At 38.6% G+C, this 3,930-nt stretch overlaps 1 pseudogene; it reads left to right on the top strand.

Annotated features, from left to right (window-relative positions):
• Window positions 1-1,336: 1,336 nt before the first annotated feature.
• Window positions 1,337-2,816, top strand: LOC115994725 (annotated as a pseudogene).
• The last annotated feature ends 1,114 nt before the right edge of the window (window positions 2,817-3,930 follow it).

Raw genomic sequence — 3,930 nt, 5'->3', positions numbered from 1 at the left:
AAATCAAAATAATAACATTGAGCAAGAGGAAGAAAGAGTGAGATCGAAGGGAGAAAGAGTGACAGATTGAGGGAAAGAGAACGGTGGTGCTTCAGGCAGTCGAAAATGAGAACGATGGCTAGAACGAGAATGAGAACGGCGGCACCGATGAGCTTTAGGTTGAGAATGAGAACAGCGGTGAGCTTTGGTTCGCGATCTTGGCGGCGCCGATGAGCTTTGGGTCGCGATCTCGGCAGTGCTTCAAGCAGCGCGATCTCGCCGGTGCTGGGGTGCGACGAGACCGGTGTGATCTGGGGTTGGGGGCAGTGGTGCGATCAACGCTTCAGCTTCTGGTGCGATCTCTTCTTGCTGTCTCTCTCTCTCTCTCTCTCTCTCTCTCTCGGTTCAGGTAGGCTGAAAATGGGTATAATTAGTTTGAAGGTAAAATAGAAGTGGAATTGATTTTACACCGAAAGGCTTGATATTTTACGATCAACGGAAATCATTTTCCATTTGACTGAATTTTCCGGCCGTTCCCAAACACGCCCCGTGGTGTAAAATATTTTCCGGATTTCTTTTACTACCGAAACAAACGCAGCCTTATATGCTTGAGAGTACAAAATACTGCTAAATGATAAAAGCACGTGCAAGTTTGTAATCAATATTGCCAATTGACAAGGCTTGCCAACATTGACCACACAAAACCGGAGACGCTAGACTATGCAGTATCCATCACTCAACACTAGTAGATAAGCTAGTTGTGTATTGCATTCTTTCCATTCCATTGAAGCTTTGATAATTTTTCAATGGCTTCTACTCTTCCTCTTTTCCATTGCTATTGTCTTCTTCTCTAGTTCAAATGGAGCAAATTCTAAACCCCAGGCGTTTCACCTTCCCATCAGGAAAGACGATGTCACACTCCAATATTATACTTCATTTGAAGTTGGACCTACTGAATTTATTGAGAATGCAGTCACTGACCTTGGGGCACCATTTCTATGGTTCAACTGTGGTGATGGTTACAACTCCTCATCCTACAACCCGGTTCCTTGTGGCTCATCCAAATGTAAAACAGCTAAGGGCATAGGGTGCCTTGGCTGCAATGGGACACCTAGGCCAGGGTGCACCAACGACACTTGCTCTTTGTACTCATATAACCCATTCAATAATTCACTTCGAAGTGGGGGATTAGGTGAGGATAACATTTATGTTTATGAAACTGATGGGATAAGTGTCTTATTACATATAAATGTGCCTAGATTTCCTTTTGTTTGTGCAGATTCAGGCAGCTTAGTTGGCCTTGCTAAAGGTACTAAAGGCATTCTAGGCCTCGGAAGGACCCAAATTGCATTTACCAATGCAACTTGCAAATGCATTTGAACTTAAGCGTAAGTTTGCTCTGTGTACCTTCTTCATCCCAGTCAGGATTAGGAGACATTTTTTATTGGTGGTGGACCTTATTATATGCTACCTTATACCAAAAATGTGTTAGAGTTGCTCATCACAAGACACAACAAAGGTTTTCAGACCCGGACTGTTCATTGAACCGTAAAAGGGAGAAGTTCAAGGTTTTTAAGGTCGAACCGAGGTTGAACAGGGGTCGAACTGTGATGACGTCATAATTAATTTAATAATAAATTAAAGCCTAAATATAGATATTAAATTTATAAAACTAGCAAAATTGACTAATATATCTATACACGTGAGGGAAATTTAATGATTTTCAAGCATATATTTAATAATTAAATAAAAAAGTTAATAAAATAAAATAATAACCATGAAAACATTAAAATTTATGATTAATTTTTGAAGTAAAGTTGAATATCTTGGACGGATTTTAATTACAATTTTTTTTATTCCTTGTAAGAGATGGATAATTTAATTAAGTAGAATAAAATTGTGTTAAGTTGTTTTTATTAAAAAAAAAAATATTGCTAAGGGGTTGGACCGCACGGTTCTTGCCACCGGTTCGTGCGGTCCAACCCCGGTTTTAGGGGTTCATGGAATTGCCACATATGCCCTGTTCTTTATGCTTAAAAAACAGGTTTTCATCCCGGTTTCCGATTTCTGAGAACTATGGACACAACCCCACTAATTATCAACCCCGTAAGCACCGCGCCAGTTTATTCAAAAGGTGACCCATCTGATGAATATTTCATTGGTGTAAAGTCCATCAAAATAGATGGACAAATTGTCAAATTTAATACCTCCTTGCTATCCGTCGACAAAAAAGGAGTTGGTGGGACAAAAATTAGTACCATAAATCCTTACACTATTTTGCATACTTCTATCTATAAGGCTATCCTAAAAGATTTTGTCAAGAAGGCTGCATCAAGGAAGATTATTAGAGTGGCATCCGTGGCACCATTTGGAGCATGTTTCAGCTCAAAGACCATTGCTATAGCACCATGACTGGACCAGCTGTGCCAACTATTGATTTGGTCTTGCAAAGCAAGAGTGTGTATTGGAGGATTTATGGTGCCAATTCGATGGTGAAAGTCAAGTAAAATGTGCTATGCTTAGGAGTTGTGGATGGTGGATCAAAGCCAAGAACTTCCATTGTTATTGGGGGACATCAGTTGGAGGATAATATGTTAGAGTTTGATTTGGCTTCTTCAAAGCTAGGCTTCAGTTCTTCGCTTCTGCTTCACAATACAAACTGTTCTCACTACAAAATCTTTCGAGGTTGTATCTTCTGTTCAAATGTGTATGTACCTGATTTTAGCTTTGTTTCGTTTGCAATTTTTTTGTTCCACTTTTCGTATTCAAAAGTAGTTGTTTTCTACCTTGTTTTTTATCCTTTGGCCAATGAGACTGTTACTATTTATGTCGGTTGAACTGTGATTATTTGCATAATTAGCATTATTAATCAACTTAGGCAATTTATTAAAATTAATTGGGGTTTAAATTTTGCAACATAATTAACTTATGGAGGCTTAACGGGCCAATTTCATTGAGACCAAACATGAGCCCAATATTCCTAATGACCGATTGTCACTAGTGGCTCAGACTGAGGGGATTAAAATGCGTTGAACGAATGTTAGCCTAAGAAGATAGTCAAATAGCTTATGATCAAGCCAAAAAAGGTATTGTTGGGCAAACTATTATCAGGAAAATCAACTAAAGGTTAGTTAAAGAGATCCTAATAAAGTAGTCTAGGGAGAATGTGTACTATGGGGAGGAGAATGAGAAATGTTTTAGAAGTAAATGCTACCAAAGAAAATTTGATTTGATTTTCTTTGATTTTGGTGGTTAAGCTAGATGACCTAGCTCAAGGAATCAGGAAGTGAGCACCCAACTCAAACTAGGGATTCCAGTTAGTTTAATTGGTAAAGTTTCTAATAGTTGAATAAGAGATTTGGAGTTCAATCTTTGCTTACACTAAAAACCATATCCTAGTCTGATGATAACGAGTTAACATCAAGAGTGAACGCTATAGGTTAAAACTATCTTTAAAAATAAATAATAATAAAAAAAACTGTAACTAGGCCTTGTAACGTAACGTTGGAAGGAGAAAAGTTTAGCTTGGAGAAATTGAGCCTTTGAGGTCTCACAAAAGAAGAAATGGAAAAGGAATTGTTATATGGGTTGAGGCCTTCTTCTTATGTGGAAAGCAGAGATGAAAACAAGATAAGTATAGTATTGGGGGGGGGGGGGGGGGGGGGGGGTTCACCAAATTGCTTAAACCACATGACCGCATCCAAACCAACCAAAATCGCTTGCAAAATGAAGTAATCACACTACAAGTAGTAATGAATCGTACCACATTGTAAGATGTGGAGTTTAGTTTTATGATAAGAAAACTACATAGCACCCATACACACACACACACACACACACACACACACACACACACACACACACACAATGTGTGTAGTTTTCTTATCATAAAACTAAACTCCACATCTTACAATGTGGTACGATTCATTACTACTTGTAGTGTGATTACTT

The sequence above is a fragment of the Quercus lobata genome, chromosome 6 (assembly GCF_001633185.2).
Source record: "Quercus lobata isolate SW786 chromosome 6, ValleyOak3.0 Primary Assembly, whole genome shotgun sequence".
In the NCBI taxonomy this organism is placed as follows: Eukaryota; Viridiplantae; Streptophyta; class Magnoliopsida; order Fagales; family Fagaceae; genus Quercus; species Quercus lobata.
Note: the sequence above shows the minus strand (reverse complement) of the source record. Positions and strands in the feature narration are given on the sequence as shown.